Source organism: Lithobates pipiens, unplaced genomic scaffold, assembly GCF_037356315.1.
Source record: "Lithobates pipiens isolate NorthernLeopardFrog02 unplaced genomic scaffold, aLitPip1_a1.2 Scaffold_19, whole genome shotgun sequence".
NCBI classification, from domain to species: Eukaryota; Metazoa; Chordata; class Amphibia; order Anura; family Ranidae; genus Lithobates; species Lithobates pipiens.
Window position 1 is genome coordinate 300359018 of NW_027507764.1, and position 18535 is coordinate 300377552.

An 18535-nucleotide genomic window follows, 5' to 3' on the forward strand; every position below is an offset into this window, starting at 1 on the left:
TATACAACACGCATTTATAAGAAGTATATATATAGTATTTGGCAGACACCACTTATATGGTGGTCCTCAGGAGACTACACATTTCACATTAATTCACAGTATTTATTTATATTATTTTCAGGGGCAACAAATAGGGCCATCTATTAATTACACTGATTAGATCTCTACACACCTTTTTGACACCAGGGTATTTGTTAGTGAAGGTTTTAGCGCCACAGCTTAATTCATACTTTATATTTGTGAGGGAGACAGCACTGGACTCCATGGACTGGGAAGTATGTGTTCTTAATATCCTACAGGAACGGTACTTGGAGTATTTTTTTTCTCTTTTAACCCTGTGGGATTGATCTACTGGAGAGTGTACAATTTAGTTCAGCTTTGCATAGAAACCAATCTGCTTCTAGGTTTTTTTTTTTGTCAAAGCTTAATTGAACAAGCTGACGTAAGCTTATTGGCTACCATGCACAGATATTGCACTCTTCAGTTTTAGCAAACCACCCCTCTTTGTTCCAATGGGTAAGGCGTACAAGTTAATGGGATGGGCTAGATATCTAGTCACCACTTTATTTTAAAAGGGGCTTTTACAGGCTTTCGGCTATCCCTTTTCTAGCCACCCAGGCTGCGTTCCTGGATAAGGGTCAGGTTACAATTTTTTTAAAACATTTTTTAATTACTAACTTCCCAACAACAACAGCTGCATGGGTTTTGCACTATTTACAAAATATTCTCTGTTTAAGGTTTAAGAGGCCTTTCACACCGAGGGCGTTTTGCAGGCGCTATAGCGCTAGAAATAGCGCCTGCAATCCACCCTCAAACTGCTGCACCATTCATTCCAGTGTGAAAGCCCCAAGGGCTTTTACACCGGAGCGGTGCGCTGGCAGGACGTCAGGAAAAGTCCTGCCAGTAGCTTCTTTGGAGCGGTGAAGGAGCGGTGTGTTTCCCGCTCCTCCACCACTGCACTCCATTGAAATCAATGGGGCAGCACAGCTATACCGCCGGCAAAGCGCTGCTATTGCGGCGTATTGCGGGCGGTTTTAACCCTTTCTTGGCTGCTAGCGCAAATCCGAAGGTAAAACGCTGCTAAAAATAGCAGTGTTTTACCGCCGACGCTATAGGCTTGGCGGTGTGAAAGGGGTCTTAGTCACAGTACATTGGCAAATTATGAACCAGCCTAGTACTGGTTTATAATTTAGCACTGTAAGTGACCTCCACTGACAAGACCAGGCCTCTTTCAGATTCGGTGTTTACAAGTTAAAAAACACATTTTTTTGCTAGAAAATTACTTAGAACCCCGAAACGTTATACATTTTTTTCTAACACCCTAGAGAATAAAATGGCGGTCATTGCAATACTTTTTGTCACACCGCATTTGCGCAGCGGTCTTACAAGCACACTTTTTTGGGGAAAAAAATCAGTTTTTTGAATAAACAAATAAGACAACAGAAAAGGTAGCCCAATTTTTTTTTATTGTGAAAGATAATGTTACAGCAAGTAAATTGACACCCAACATGTCAAGCTTTAAAATTGCACCCGCTGGTGCAATGGCGTCAAACTTTTACCCTTAAAAATCTCCATAGGTGACGTTTAAAAAATTCTACAGGTTGCATGTTTTGAATTACAGAGGAGGTCTAGGGCTAGAATTATTGCTCTCACATGTGTGGTTTGACCACCATTTTCATATGCGGTTCGCTACTCACGTATGCGTTTGCTTTTGCGCGTGAGCTCATCGGGACGGGGCGCTTTAAAACATTTTTTTTTTCTTATTTGTTTTATTTGATTTTATTCATTTTTACACTGTTTTTAAAAAAAAAAAAAATTTGGGTCACATTTATTCCTATTACAAGGAATGTAAACATCCCTTGTAATAGAAAAAAGCATGACAGGTCCTCTTAAATATGAGATCTGGGGTCAAAAAGTCCTCAGATCTCATATTTGAACTTAAATCCAATAAATGAATAAAAAAAAAAACGTTTTTTGTCATTTAAAAAGAACGACAACAAAAAAATTTGCCTTTAAGAGTTATGGGCGAAAGTGGCGTCTTAACGTTGCTTCCGCCCTGCTATGGTATGGAGATGGGTGGGCACCATCTTAGCCTCACTTGTCTCCATACCCAGCCACAGACAGGTCGCGATCACTTCCGCCGCTGCCGATGGCTCCGGAGAGCGGTGGAGGGCGCGGGAGCAGAGACCACCATTATCGTACACAGAACCGCCGGCTCCAAAGATGGATACTGTGGTTGTGGCAGCAGATGCTGCTGTTACCGATATATCCATCTTCAAAGTGCCGACTTATATGTACAGGAGCCGGTTGGCAAGTGGTTAAAGAGGCATAATTATTTTCTCATAATTACCAATATGCACATGTTTTTATGCATGTTGCTCAGCTTTAATGCAGTTTTTCCACCAAATTTATGGCACTCGAACATTACAATTGCTTGGTTCTAGATTTTCAGAACCAAATCTGCAATATTTGGAACAAACTGCAACCTGACCCGTGTCCCTACTGGACAGATTAACCCTCTATGTTTGTCCTGGTGGCTATTGTCTGCTTCAGAGAGTGATGGGAAATTGCCCACACACAAACAGACCAAAGTCTGTTCATTTTGAACGTGATGACGTACGACGCAAAGGAAGTTCAATAGCCAGTAGCCAATAACTGCCCTTGCGTCGTATTTGGTCTGTCGGACCAGCATACAGACGAACAGTTTTCCCGATAGAAATTGATTCCATCGGACAGATTTGAAACATGTTCTATTTCTAGGTCCGCCTGAATTTTTGAAGAAAAAAGTCAGATGAACTCCACACACAATCGGAATATCCGATGGAATGATTCCATTGGACCTTTTCTAACCATTCCCTACTTTATCCAATACTACAAAAGTTAAATCTTTATACACACTTCAACTTCAAGAAGTACATTGTAAAGTAATAATTGCCTTACGGTAAGGCTGGGTTCACACTGAATTCGGATTCGGCTCACAGCAGGGGTCCTGCTGTTCTCCATTTGATGAGTCAGGCCCACATTTTTGCCTGGATTCGGACCTGAAATGGTCCAGAAGAGGCACAGGACTCTTCTGAAAACTGCTCTGCAGCCGCCCTGGAGCTGTGTGAAACGGCTCCATTAAGAGCCGGATCACAGTCTCCTGACATGTGAATTGGATTCAGGGGAAGCCGTAAGAAATTATGAAAACTTCTGTCAGGTTTTAACTGCTCAATTAAAAAAAAAAAATTCAGCCCACCACTCATGAATCTCAAAAATTTGCTAAGTTCAATGTGCAAAAATAGACACAAAAAACAAAAGAAAGCACATCCACTACATTTCAGGATCACAGAGGACCCCTTTCTCAAGGTTATAGTAAGGTAACAGACTATCACCTTGAGAAAAGGACCTCTTTGACTCTGAAACATGGTGCATACTACGTGCTTTCTTAACTTTTTGTGACCATTTTTGCATTTTCACCTGAATAAAGTTTTGAGGTACCTGGGTGGTGTGGCATTGTCACTGTATACCTGGCATCCCATTGTTGGGTGTATGGGTATGATGCTGGATGGACTGCATGGTTTTCTAGGTTTTAACTGCTGTCTGTATTCCTGCTGGACAGGCCCACTCTTGGTGACTATTGTCTAAAATTTTACACCTGACACAATAGGTGAGAGCAAAAAACAGTTTAAGGCCTAGTTTGCGGTTGTGTGGTGGTAAAAACAGGTGGTTGAGCTGCGTTTTGCCGCCCCCTAAGGTAAATTAAGCGAAGGCAGTCGTACAGGGGTATACACATGCCATGGCAAAAACTATTCCCCCTATTCTGCTGAGTGGTGCGGTCTTCTAGGGGTTGAGACAGGCAGTGAATAAGTGACATAACATCTTTCACTGCAGATCACCCGTCAGATGCTATCGCAGACAAGCTGTAAGAGGGGATATACATTCATTTTGGAGAGATTTCCGGTAACTTCCTGTTGTGTCTCCAGGACAGAAATTAAGGGCAAAATCTTCCCAAAAGCACATTCCCTATTCTAGCTAAAATGAAAAAAAAAACGTTTTTTTTAACTTATATACACTTTAACAATATATCTATTATAGTAGCATAGAAGAGGCAGAATCCATGTAAACGTGTTGTCTGTTTTCCCATTTGGGAGATTTTACCTTACTTCAAGTCTGTTTTAACAGAATAGGGAATAAGGGAGCATCTTTTTTACTTCTTCTCTTTATGATGGCTCTCTTTTTTTTTTTTTTTTACCATGGATAAGGGTTAGGACCTCTGTCAGGTTATATTTTTCTGTCTATGCCCCCATTGGAAAGATTTCCCTTCTTTTCCTGTCCTAAGGAAAGTGGTCGCTGGAATGGCAAAAGCGTTATTTATTTAAAAGGTTCAAAAACCAAAAAATTATGTGACACGTAGCGTTCAATAGGTGAATGCTTAACCTCACCCTAACTAAAAATAAAAATAACAATAACATTCACATGTATACCCGTAAATATATATGTAATCAGTGCTAAACATATAAAAATATATATAAATATATATATAATCAGTGCTAAACAAATGCTAAATAAATATCCCAAAATCTCCCAGTGCAATTAAATCATATAAATATTCAAAATTAATTGAAATACATAAAAATCGTAAAAATAAAAAAATATAGATATCAATTCGAATAAATAAAATCCAATAGGTGAAGTCCACATGAAAAGTGATAATCAGTGTCAGCATAAATTAAATTGCTCCTTCACCACACCAGCTGTGATCGTGAAGACCCCCCCCCCCCCCCCCCCCCGTTGTGGGTGCACTCACCGGCTCATAAGCCTCACACTCACGTGTTCGGCAAGACAAGTTTATATCCTCTAAATAGATGCCAACTGTATACCACCAGACTTGCAAAGCTCATGTGTCTTGATCCCTTCTCATCAAGTCATATATGTATATATCTTGCGAAAGAATGACAGTGGAAGCCTCCAATAGCATAACACAGTTAAACACTTTAATTCAAATCAATCAAAATTCAATGCCCTCACATGAAAAAATAAACGATCAAGCCCAAATATAAATCCACTCCACACTTGAACACTTGAGGTATTTAAATATCCTGGGGCATTGGTGGTCACGGCTAGGGATGAGCCGAACACCCCCCGGTTCGGTTCGCACCAGAACTTGCGAACGACCCCCGCGTTCGGTACGAACGTTAGAACCCCATTGAAGTCTATGGGACTCGAACGTTCGAATTGGAAAGTGCTAATTTTAATGGCTAATATGCAAGATAGTGTCCTAAAAAGGGTTTGGTGACCTGCCTCCTGCCTCAGGGGACATGGGTCACTGCAAAAAAAAGTTTTAAAAACTACCGTTTTGGCGGGAGCACTGATTTTAATGACGATTAAAGTGAAAAAAAAAAAGTGAAATATTCCTTTAAATATGGTGCCTGGTGGGTGTCTGTAGTATGCCTGTGAAGTGCCACGTGTTTCTCGTGTTTAGAACAGTCCCTGCACAAAATGACATTAAGCGGAAATAACACCATTTAAAACTGCTTGCGGTTTTAATGTTATATCTGGTTCCTGCAATATGGTTGAAAATCATTCAGAAAAATGGCATGGGTAGCCCTCCCTGCCCATTACCAGCCTATTTGGGTCTTGTACGCATATTAAGGGGAACCCTGTACCCATATTAAAAAAAGGAAATGCGTGTGGCCCCCAGGCCCTATATACTCAGAACAGAAGTATACAGGCGGTGCAAACAAGACAGGGACTGTGTAGGTTTGTTGTGTTAAGTTGAATCTGTTTGTCATTTTCAACCGGTACATTTTTAAAGTGTAGCTCCAGTCAAAAAAAATATTTTTAAGCTTTTTGGAAAACATAGGGAAGGGTTATCACCCCTGTATAATTTGTTTTGTCGTCCATCTTTTTTCATCTCACTTGCTGTTGTCTCCTTCCGTTTGCAAGTAGGAGATGTTTGTAAATTGGATGTTTGAAAGTAGGGGCCTGCCCTATATGCTCTGCAGAAATGGCAGAACAAGGTGTTGGTTTTGCAACAACATTGTAAGCCCTCAAAGTGACTCTTGGTGGGCGCTGGAGCGCCCTGCTGTGAACGATTATATCAAGAATTGTAATTACATGCCATTGTTGAACAGTGGTAGAAAAATTGACCTTTGGTGGTTGTGGTGCTGGTGCCACAACACTATAAGTCCTCACAGTTACTCTGGGTGGGCACAGGAAGGGGCCCTCCTGTGAAATATTATATCAAGAATTGTAATTACATGTCCCTGTTAAACAGGGGCAGAAAAATTGGGCCTTAGGCACTGGTGCCATCACACTGCAACCTCTGCCATACACTCTAGTTTTATTGCAGGAATGAGCCCTGCTGCAAAGCATTGCATCAAAAATTGTACTTAAACGCCCCTGTTAAACAGGGGCAGAAAAATTGGGCCTTAGGCACTGGTGCCATCACACTGCAACCTCTGCCATATACTCTAGTTTTATTGCAGGAATTAGCCCTGCTGCAAAGCATTGCATCAAAAATTGTACTTAAACGCCCCTGTTAAACAGGGGCAGAAAAATTGGGCCTTAGGCACTGGTGCCATCACACTGCAACCTCTGCCATATACTCTAGTTTTATTGCAGGAATTAGCCCTGCTGCAAAGCATTGCATCAAAAATTGTACTTAAACGCCCCTGTTAAACAGGGGCAGAAAAATTGGGCCTTAGGCACTGGTGCCATCACACTGCAACCTCTGCCATCCACTCTAGTTTTATTGCAGGAATTAGCCCTGCTGCAAAGCATTGCATCAAAAATTGTACTTAAACGCCCCTGTTAAACAGGGGCAGAAAAATTGGGCCTTAGGCACTGGTGCCATCACACTGCAACCTCTGCCATATACTCTAGTTTTATTGCAGGAATTAGCCCTGCTGCAAAGCATTGCATCAAAAATTGTACTTAAACGCCCCTGTTAAACAGGGGCAGAAAAATTGGGCTGCTGGCATCACCCAGAACCAAAAATGTTCTTCCAACATATCAGCGGAGGAGGAAGAGGATAGACAATCAACATAACAGGACAGTCACTCAGCATCAGCATAGGCAGTCTTGAAGGGATGTGGTATTTCAAAAAAAATTATTCGGTTACATCAGCTTCAGGTGCTTGGTAGCTGTGGGTGATCCAAGACTGATTCATCTTGATGAAGGTCAGTCGATCAACTGATTCAGTGGACAGGCGCACCCTGTGATCGGTAACGAAGCCACCAGCAGCACTGAAGGTGCGTTCCGAAAGAACGCTGGATGCAGGACAGGCCAGTAGCTCAATTGCATACTGTGCAAGCTCTGGCCAGTGATCCATCCTCAAGACCCAGTAAGCCAGAGGATTTTCAGTGGGAAAGGTGTCCAAGTCTGACCTTGCCCCTAGGTATTCCTGCACCATGTAAATTAGACGCTGGCGATGGGTGCTGGAACCAATCATACCTTGGGGCTGCGGACTAAAAAATTGTCTGAAAGCATCAGTCAGACGGCCACCTTCTCCACCGCTCCTTCTGACTGATGCCTCAGCAACACGTTGTCCAGGACCAGGAGTTTGTGACCTCCCAGTCTCTGGGAACGCGTTGCACAGAGCTTTCTGCAAGGCCTCCCGGAGATGTCTCATCCTCTGCTCCCTCTGCGATGGCAAGATAAGGTCGGCAACCTTACCCTTGTACCGTGGATCAAGGAGAGTGGCCAGCCAGTAATGGTCCCTCTCCTTGATCCGAAGAATACGAGGATCCTTCCGCAGGCTTTGCAGGATCAGGGAGGCCATGCAGCGTAGGTTAGCTGAGGCATTCGGTCCGGAGTCCTCTGGGTCACTAAGGACAACATGATCCGCAGCTACCTCCTCCCAGCCACGTACAAGTCCACGTGTTTCTTGGGACTGTAAATCATCCCTATAAGACTGCTGCTGCTGATGCTGAGTGCCAGCCTCCACCTCCATGCTGACACAATCATCCTCCTCCTCCTCTTCCTCCTCCTCACCCTCTTCCTGTGTGATGGGTGGCACAGCAGGAACACTGTCTGGATAAAGGGGGCCTTGAGAGGCAAGGAAGTCCTCCTCTTCCTGCCTCTGTTCTGCCTCAAGTGCCCTGTCCATTATTCCACGCAGCGTATGCTCCAAGAGGTGGACAAGAGGTATAGTGTCACTGATGCATGCACTGTCACTGCTCACCATCCTTGTGGCCTCCTCAAACGGTGACAGGACAGTGCATGCATCCCTGATCATGCCCCACTGGCGTGGTGAGAAAAAACCAAGCTCCCCTGACCCTGTCCTGGTGCCGTAGTCGCACAGGTACTCATTGATGGCCCTCTGCTGCGTGTGCAGCCGCTGCAGCATGGCCAATGTTGAGTTCCATCTGGTGGGCATGTCACATATAAGGCGGTTCTTGGGCAGGTTCAACTCCTTTTGGAGCTCAGCCAGCCGAGCACAGGCATTAAATGATCGGCGGAAATGCACACAGACTCTCCTGGCCTGTTTCAGGACATCCTGTAAGCCGGGGTACCTGCCCAAGAACCGCTGCACCACCAGGTTAAGGACGTGAGCTACACAGGGCACATGGGTCAGTTGTCCCTGTCGGAGGGCGGAGAGGAGGTTGGTGCCATTGTCGCAAACCACCATTCCTGGCTTAAGCTGGCGTGGTGTCAACCACCTCTCGGCCTGCCCCTGCAGAGCTGACAAAACATCCGCCCCAGTGTGGCTCCTGTCCCCCAAACAAACCAGCGCAAGCACGGCATGGCATCGTTTTGCCTGCGTACTTGCGTAGCCCCTGCAACGCCTACGGAGCACCGCTGGTTCTGAGGACAGAGCACTGGAAGAGGCCATGGAGGAAGAAGAAGAGGAGGGGGTGGAGGAGAGAGGTGTGTCACAACCAATAGTAGCATTTTGGAGGCGTGGTGGCGGAACAACCTCCAACACTACTGCACCTTGTCCTGCATCCTTCCCAGCAGCCAGGAGAGTGACCCAATGGGCCGTGAAAGACAGGTAACGTCCCTGTCCATGCCTGCTGGACCATGAGTCAGCGGTAATATGCACCTTACCGCTGACCGCCCTGTCCAGCGAGGCAAGGACATTGCCTTCCACATGCCGGTAGAGAGCCGGAATCGCCTTCCGTGAGAAAAAGTGGCGTTTGGGGACCTGCCACTGAGGAACCGCACATTGTACAAACTCACGGAAGGGGGCCGAGTCTACCAACTGAAAAGGCAGCAGTTGAAGTGCTAGCAATTTAGCCAAGCTAGCATTCAACCGCTGGGCATGTGGATGGCTGGGAGTAAATTTCTTCCGCCGGTCCAGCAGCTGGGGCAGGGACATTTGTCTGCTATAATCGGACGTGGATGTACCACTAGCAGAGTTCCCGGAAGCACTTGGCTGTGACACACCTAATTCTACACCTTCATTCCTCTCAGAGCAGGTTTCAGAGAGGACTGAAGGTCTAGTGGGGTTGGAGATGCCAGCTGATGAGGAGCAAGGAGAGGTCCGCTTTGTTCTTTGGTGTGGGTCTTTGAGGTATGCTTGCCAACGAGCTGCATGGCAGGTCAACATATGTCTGGTCAAGCATGTGGTGCCCAAGCGGCTGATGTTTTGGCCACGTGAGATACGCTTGAGACATATGTTGCAAATAGCAGCGGTGCGATCTGATGCACTCGTCTCAAAAAAGGCCCACACCAAAGAACTTTTAGAATAACGCGCAGAGGAAGCGCTCTGCGCAGAGGAAGCGCTCTGCGCAGGCGGAGCTCTGCGGTGTGATTCAGTCGGTGTGCTGCCCCTAAGCTGGCCCCCGGAGGGCATCCTGCCTCGTTGGACATGTGCCTCCTCCTCCTCTTCCTCCCTCCTTCCAGGCACCCACGTGGAGTCAGTGCCCTCATCATCCCCTCCCTCTTCATCGCTGTAGCAAACCTGGCAGTATGCTGCAGCTTGTGGAACATGACTGCCAGATTGCTGTCCTTCTTGAGCATCCCCTCTCTCTGTGCTCACGCTACTGCCTTCCTCTAGCTGAGTGTCATCATCAGAGCCCACCAAACACTGGGCATCCTCCTGGAGCATGTACCCAACACTGTGCTCAAAGAGTTCAGGAGACTCCTCAGGAGGACGTGGTGGGTCTAGGGAAGGAGTCACTGATGATGACATTGAGAGGAGGGACGACGATGTGTTGGCAGCTGCTTTTCTACTACCCTGAGACTGGGTGAGAGAGGATGAGGAGGATGAAGAGGGCTTGGTCATCCACTCTACCAAGTCGTTGGCATGTTGCGGTTCAACATGTCCAGCTGCAGAAAAGAAGGACAAGCATGTCCCATGGCCACGTGCTGATGACAATGCACTGCGTCCACGACCAGCACTGTTGTCTCTAGACACAGAGCCTGCTTGCCCTCTTTTATCGGCTCGCGCCTGTCTGCCTCTCCTTGCTGGCCTTCCAGACATGGTAATGGCCTGAAGGGAGTTGGGTAAAACAGTAGTTGGGTAGTTTATATTGTGCTGGAGGCACACAACACCCACTAACTCCTGCAGATGCCTTTTTTATAGAACAGCAGAGTTAAAGGGGTATATACAGATGTATACTGTGCTGTGCTGGAGGCACACACAACTTCCAATAACTCCCGCAGATGCCAATCGGGCCCAAATAGAGAACAGCTATGTAGGTGGATAATAGCGGTATGTACTGGGTACAGAGCAGGCACACAGCACGCACTATCTCCTGAGTGACACTACTGACTGCAAGCTCTATTGTTAAAGATGGACCACTAGCTATATAGGTGAGGTGAATATCACGGTGTATACTGCGGTCAGGGCACGCAGACAATAACAAGAAAACAGCAGAGTTAAAGGGGTATATACAGATGTATACTGTGCTGTGCTGGAAGCACACACAACTTCCAATAACTCCCGCAGATGCCAATCGGGCCCAAATAGAGAACAGCTATGTAGGTGGATAATAGCGGTATGTACTGGGTACAGAGCAGGCACACAGCACGCACTATCTCCTGAGTGACACTACTGACTGCAAGCTCTATTGTTAAAGATGGACCACTAGCTATATAGGTGAGGTGAATATCACGGTGTATACTGCGGTCAGGGCACGCAGACAATAACAAGAAAACAGCAGAGTTAAAGGGGTATATACAGATGTATACTGTGCTGTGCTGGAGGCACACACAACTTCCAATAACTCCCGCAGATGCCAATCGGGCCCAAATAGAGAACAGCTATGTAGGTGGATAATAGCGGTATGTACTGGGTACAGAGCAGGCACACAGCACGCACTATCTCCTGAGTGACACTACTGACTGCAAGCTCTATTGTTAAAGATGGACCACTAGCTATATAGGTGAGGTGAATATCACGGTGTATACTGCGGTCAGGGCACGCAGACAATAACCAGAAAACAGCAGAGTTAAAGGGGTATATACAGATGTATACTGTGCTGTGCTGGAGGCACACACAACTTCCAATAACTCCAGAAAATGACAATCGGGCTCAAATAGAGAACAGCTATGTAGGTGTATATAGTGGTATGTACTGGGTACAGAGCACGCAGACAGCACGCACTAACACTACTGACTGCAAGCTCTATTATTAAAGCTAGATCACTAGCTATATAGGTGAGGTGAATATAGTGGTGTATACTGCAGTCAGGGCACAGACAGTAACCACTACACAAGAGCAAAATAGTAAATCAGCCAAAAACGATTGGTGTGTAACTGTGTTGAAGGTACACAGAACACCCACTGCTTCAGATGCTAACAAACACTACACGAGGCCGCCTGAAAGGCAGCTTTATATAGTGTGGGGCGTGCACTACACAGCCTGAGCTATGATTGGCCACAGGCAGGATGCCTGTGGCCAACCATTGCTCTCCTCGCTACTGGCGCTGCGATTGGCCAAGCATGCGGGGTCACAGTGCATGCTTGGCCAATCGTGAGACAGCAATGCATTGCGCCATCGCAATGCATTGTGGGCCACACGAATTTTGCCGCGAACGGCCCAAACGTTCGGAATTCGGCGAACGCACGAACGACCGATGTTCGAGTCGAACATGCGTTCGACTCGAACACGAAGCTCATACCTAGTCACGGCAGACCTTTAACTAGAAAAACAAATTGCTTCCTTCTCACCCCTCCTCACACTCGGTCTCGCACAGCTGATTAGAGGCCAGTGTGGGTGTTTCCAGCAATCTCCTTGGTTTTCCTCCATCCAGCACCACCGCACGTCACCCAGAGCTCAAGCTAATCCACAATTACATTCGCCAGAAAGGCCACGCCGCCGACATGTTTCGTCATCCATTACAAGTCTATGTTCTTCTGCATACTGCTGTTGTTCCTGTCTCCTCGGAAAATTCGTCAGGATCAGGTAAGATTAGCTTTTTTCTTTTCACATGCTGCTCTCTCTGTGTACCAGAATATATATATATATATATATATATATTTGAATGGCATTTATGGGTATCTTAGCCTTAAAGGGACATACTTTAAAAAAAAATAGGAAAATTGAAAGGAAAAAAAAAAAAAAAAAAATATATATATATATATATATATATATATATTTATATTTATTTATTATGCATATATATGGTTTGCAAGGAAATTATTTTTTTGTTTTCCTTAGCCTGTACTGTCCGTCTTTTCTATGGAGTCCACTGCCCACGCAGACCACTGTCAGCAAGAAAGGTAAGAGGCTCTACCTGCTGTAGGTAAGTATTGAAGAAAGGGGAGGAAAAAAGAGTGCCGCCTGCTAAAATGCTGCGTTTTTTTGGCAGCCCTACCAGAGCAAGAGGGGTAAGCCCCAGACATGGAAGAAGATCAAGCCGCACTTCTAGTAAAAGATCGCACAGAAGTCGCTCAAGATCTCTATCTCATCATCAGAGACACAGCCACGCTCGGCACAGCCATTCATACCACAGTCGCTCCCGGCATAGTCGGTCAGACCGCAGGGGGTCTCCTTCCTCACATCACAGCCGTCACACCAGACCTGCAGCTTACGCCTGTTGGGTATGCGGCACACCAGCACTGCCAGACAAACTTGCCTGCTGTTCTTGCTTCAACTAACCTACTAAGGAAAAGGAGGCGGACGCAAGGATGGCTACGGAACTTATAAGGGAATCAGTGCAGGAATCCATCTTGGAGACAACAGTACCCGCTATGGATGTGGCAGTCCCTAGTACATCCGCTGCACAACCCTAGCTCCCTCACTCCCAAGCTTCAGAATCTTCTTCTGACAATGAGGGTCAGGAATTGTCTGCAGGATTTGATCTCTCTCTGGTAGAGCCCTTTGTGAAATCAGTCAAAGAACCGATCGGCTGGGAAAACGATACAGCTGAGTCACAAAAGATTCGAAAGTATTTCCCCAATTTGAAGAAGCATCCAGAGTCTTTCGTTTATAGAAGAACTCGGGGATCTCATTAAAGATGAGTGGGAAAGATAAGACAAGCGGTCAAGTCTTGCTAACAGGCTGCCGAAAATGTATCCTCTAAACGAATCAAAGGTAAAGCCTTTAATTAATGCTCCCATAGTCGATTCCTCTCTGATGCGCCTAGCCCGTCATGTTACCTTACCAATCAAGGATACGGTCTCCTTTAAGGACGTACTCGATCGTAAGATGGACTTGGAATTAAAGAAGGCATATTCCATGGCGGGGGGTTCCTGCAGGCCAGCTATTACCACTGCGGCGGTGGCAAGAACCATCTCAGGATGGGCGACTAAAATAGAGAAGGATCTACTAGATGGCACAGAGATGGAGAAAATAATTTCTTCTCTGCAAGAAATCAGGCTGGCAGGTGACTTCATAGCGGAGGCCTCAGTAGACATCATAAGGTCCTCAGCTAGAACAATGCTGGCTTCGGTGACAGGGAGAAGGGCTTTATGGCTTAAACCATGGATGGCCGATACAGCATCTAAGATTAACTGGTGCAAAATTCCTTACGATGGCTCTAATCTTTTTGGTGCCAAATTGGACTCTAAAGACACAGGAGGGAAATCTGGTCTGATTCCCTCCGATAGAAGACCCAAGGCTCAGAGAGGGCCTTCCTTTAGACACAATCTCCCAGATAAATACAGAGAGTCCAGATCCTGCCGTCCCGGTAGAGAGTTTAGGAGAGATTGGAAAAATACTAAACCTTCCTTCCTGAGGATGCAGAAAACCAAGGCTACACCTGCGGGGGAGCACCCAAAGTCATTTTGAAAATTCGCCCGCCCACCCAGCCCAGGTGGGCGCCAAGCTGAAGAATTTTGTTCAAATCTGGACGAGTCATATACAGGACCTTTGGGCACTATCCACAACCACAATCAAATTTGGGCACAAATGGAAGTTCATGAACAAGCTTCCAGGAAACCACTTCCAGCCTACCAGACTACCATCCACACTATTCAAGAGAAATCTGCTGATAAAATATAGAATAAAGAATTAAAGCAGAAGGGGGCTATCGTAGAGGTCCCATCGGCTCAAAGAGGGAGAGGATTCTACTCCCCTTTATTTTTGGTAAAAAAAAGGACAGGAGATTTTCGTCCAGTGTTAGATCTCAAAAAGCTCAACAGAAACATCAGAGTGGAAGCCTTCAAGATCGAAAGTCTCCAATTCATACATCTAGCGTTAAATCTGGGCGATTGGATGCTATCAGTAGATTTAACAGATGCCTATCTTCACATCCCAATCCATCCGGCTTTTCAAAAATTTCTTTGGTTCGCCATCAATCATTGCCATTTTCAGTTTCGGTGCCTTCCATTCGGCATCTCCTCAGCACCCAGGACATTCACCAAGGTTCTATTACCGTTAGTGGCATTCCTCAGAGGGAAGGGTCTACGAATCCATCATTACCTGAACAACATCCTACTATTAGCAAAGAGCCAGGAGATATTGCTTCAGCACCGAGAGATTCTTCTTACAACTCTCCACAACTTTGAATGGATCGTCAATTGGAAGAAGAGCAGTTTGCAACCCACTCAGAAAATGGTGTTTCTGGGAGCGGATCTAGACACCAAACTAAACTCCCACAAGCAAAGATTCAGCCTCTAATACAAAAGATGCGGAAGCTGCTATCAGCGAATCATCTATCAGCCAGGGTCTGTCTAAGTATACTGGGGTCTATGTCTGCGACCATACCCATGGTGCAATGGGCTCAATGGCACATGAGGACCCTGCAGAACTCTTTTCTCAAGCAGTGTAATGGAGTATCCATGCATCAGACCATTTTCATCTCCAGGTCGGTAAAGCAATCAATATGGTGGTGGACACACCAAAGCAATCTAAAGAGATACAAGCCAATAGTCCCTCCGGACCCAGAAGTAGTTACTTTGGATGCTGGTCAGAGTGGCTGGGGAGCCCACTATCAAGATCAAGCAGCCCAGAGCCAATGGCAGTTCCAAGCTCAAGGGGTGGTTTCCAACATACTGGAACTCAGGGCGGCTTTTCACGCCTTGAAAGCGTTCACACTTCTCTTGACGGGGAAAAATGTGCTTATCAGAATGGACAACAGAGTGGCAGTGTCTTATGTGCAGAAGCAGGGAGGTACCAGAAGCGTCACTCTGATGATCATTCATTTTAGAATGGGCGCAGATACACCTGGCAGATTTGAGGGCAGCGTATGTCCCAGCAGCACAAAATATGCTGGCCGACTACCTGAGTCGGGAGACGTTGTCCAACAACGAGTGGTCTTTGAGTCCTCAAATTTTTTCTCTCCTGACAGAAGCCTGGGGGATGCCAGAGATAGACCTAGCAGCCACACCAATGAACACCAAGTGTCGCAGGTTCCTGTCAAGGAGTCCATTTCCATCAGCTGAAGGAGTAGACTGTCTAATCCATCCATGATATTTCAAGTTGGGGTACATATTCCCTCCTACTCCATTGATTGCGAGATTCCTGTCCAGGCTTTGGAGGTCCTCAGTGACAATAATCACAGTGATTCCACTCTGTCTGAGGAGGCCGTGGTTTACGACTCTTCTGCAGCTCAGCCTTCAACCTCCAATTCCTCTTCCATTAAAACCGAACCTTCTCTCACAGGGACAGTTCTTGCATCCAGCTCCCGAGAAGTTACATCTGATGGCCTGGAAGTTGAGAGGTCTAGAATGAGGGCGCAAGGCTGTTCTCAGAAGGTCATTTCCACCCTAATGCAAGCCAGGAAGGTTTCTACTAATTCTATCTATGCAAGAATTTGGGAAAAATTCTGCCTCATGGCCCAGGAGAGGGATTGGAATCCTCTTTCTCCAGAACCACCTCAGGATTCTAGAGTTCCTTCAGTCGGGAATTAACAAAGGCCTGAGCTCAAGTACCCTCAAGGTTCAGGTATCTGCTCTTTCCGCTAAGACAGGCACAAAATGGGCTTTCCATCCACTGGTTATACAATTCCTTAAAGCTAGTCTGAAGATAAAGCCTCCTAGGAAACCTAATTTTCCATCATGGGATGTGTCAGTTGTCCTCCATGCCTTTTCCAATCCACCGTTTATTCCTTCTGAGTCTATTTCACTATGGGACTTAACTTTGAAACTTCCATTTCTCATTGCAATTGCATCAGCCAAGAGAGTATCAGAAATTCAAGCACTGATTATTTCAGAACCTTACTTAGTATTCTTTCCGGACAGAGTAGTTCTTAGACCCTCAGATCGCTTCATACCAAAAGTAGCTACTTACTTCCACTATAACCAGGACATTGTCCTTCCATCCTTCACCAATGATCAAGGAGAACCTCATCCGCTGGACATTAAAACCACCATCAGCAACTACTTGTCAGCCACCATCTCCTTTAGGAAGACTGATTCTCTCATGGTCATTCCTCATGGAACCAGACACGGACAGGCAGCCTCCTCACGCACTATTGCATCATGGTTGGTGAAAGCCATTAAAATTGCATATTCCACTCAGCATTTGGCAATTCCTGAAGACATCAAGGCTCATTCTACTAGGGCAGTGGCTACCTCCTGGGCAGGGTCTCTCCAGAGACGATATGCAGGGCAGCAACCTGGTCTTCCGAGCATACTTTCATTTCCCACTATAGAGTGAATTCTGCTCATTTGTCCTTGGCAGATTTTGGCAGATCTGTTATAAGAGCCAATTCTTCTGTGTTGTAGGAATAAAATATTGTTGGTGAGTTATTTCCCAGTGTGTGCTGCCATGAAGGCGCGAGGAAAATGGAAAATTGTATACTCACCTTTCCGTAATTTTCCTTTCCTGACGCATCTTCTTGGCAGCACACAGTTCAGCACACAGTTCACTGTTTTGTGATGATATTTACAGAGAATGCAGCGGGGTGTCTCCCCTTCAATTTTATAGCTAACCAATCCTGTCAGGTTGTGGGGGCAGAGTCACAACCAGTGTGTGTGCTGCCATGAAGATGCATCAGGAAAGGAAATTTACGGAAAGGTGAGTATACAATTTTCTGTTTTTATGCCTACATTGTTAATGGTAGAGTTTTAATGGAATCCAAGCACCTTGCTAGGAAATATTTGGGCACATTTATGTAACTGTGGGACTTGGAAGAGGGGAGTGAGGGTGGGAAGAATCAGCAAGAGGTGGAGCAGGATATGGGAAGAAAAAAGGGCTGGGGGTGAAGAAGAAAGAAGAAAAGAAAACACAAGGGGCTATTATTGCCCCACCTTACCCCTTTTCCTCCTCCCAAAAAAAATGTAATGTTTTGGGTAGAGTTTTACTTGAACTAGTGCAAAACAAGGCAACTATGTTTGTTTCATCTGCTCAACTTTGGAGAGCTTCTTCTAGCACTTCTAATTAAAAATGTAAAGCTATGCTGACATGTTTCCTGGTTATTTAAAAGGACTGATGTTTTGACAAGCTTGTTTTAAAAAGATCCTCAAGAGTAAAGAGCAGAGAGAAAAATAAATATGTATAAATGCAGAATGGAAGAAACAGATGCTTCCAGGATCTAAAAAGTAGAGTCTGAGAGAGCCGTTTTTGTCTTTTGTGCCAGAGCAATTGAGAAATAATCAGCCGCTCTTCTTCTAGTCTAAGCGGTACCCAAAGCTGTGCTCTGCTATGCATCCATCAGAGGCAAGGCGCCACACTACAAAGCCATCAGCTTTCCTCATGGAGCAGAACTAGCCTTGTAAATAAAGTTCTATATATAACCAAAGCATTCTAGTATTATTGTGAAGCAAGGATTTGAAATACTCCAGTGCTTTCATTGACTTCGGATGCTATCAGTACCACTGCCAAGTAGCGCTAGATCAGATCCACAGAGGTAATGAATGTTTGCCAGAGGTCTGAGACTATGAAGGACTGCCTTTACTAAATGCCTTCGGAGGAGAGTCTTGCCAGGACATCTGTTATATATTTAGTCACAATACAAAAAGAAAAAGACAAGGCCTGATGAGAACCACAAAACAATTGCCGATGTACAGTTCACTTCAGACACATGAAATGTCGAAGACTTCCAGTGGTGTGAAAACAATCTATTACACAGAGAACAGAAAAGGCTCTGTAATATACAGGCTGGAAACACCCGCAAAACGATTGCTTCCAATATATTTATTTTCTTGCTTGCAGACACACTCAATAAATTATTCTGACATTTCAATAGGTAACCTGACTGATTATTTTCCTGCTGTT